A 354-nucleotide genomic window follows, 5' to 3' on the forward strand; every position below is an offset into this window, starting at 1 on the left:
TTACACGCCCAAAATGGAGCTACATGCACAGAGATACAACAGGTTGAACATGGCATGAAGATGACAAAAACTTAGGGACTTAGATGATTTGGACCTCGGGGGAAAAGTGGACGACGGGATCCCGCGGGCCGTTTGGATGGTCGGGCGGGTGGATCTCATCCCACCCACCGGATCCGGCGACGAGGCGGCCGGCGACGACGGACGGAGGGCGGGGCGGCACCGGAGGAGGCCGGGGAAGGCCGGAGGGGCTCGGGGCCGGTCGGATCCGGTCCGGCCCGACCGGATCTGGCCGCAGCGGGGCTCGGGGCGAGCTCAGGTGGTCGGCGCGGGAGGCGGCTTGGCGATGCGGGGAGC

Source organism: Triticum dicoccoides, chromosome 7B (assembly GCF_002162155.2).
Source record: "Triticum dicoccoides isolate Atlit2015 ecotype Zavitan chromosome 7B, WEW_v2.0, whole genome shotgun sequence".
Lineage (NCBI taxonomy): Eukaryota > Viridiplantae > Streptophyta > Magnoliopsida > Poales > Poaceae > Triticum > Triticum dicoccoides.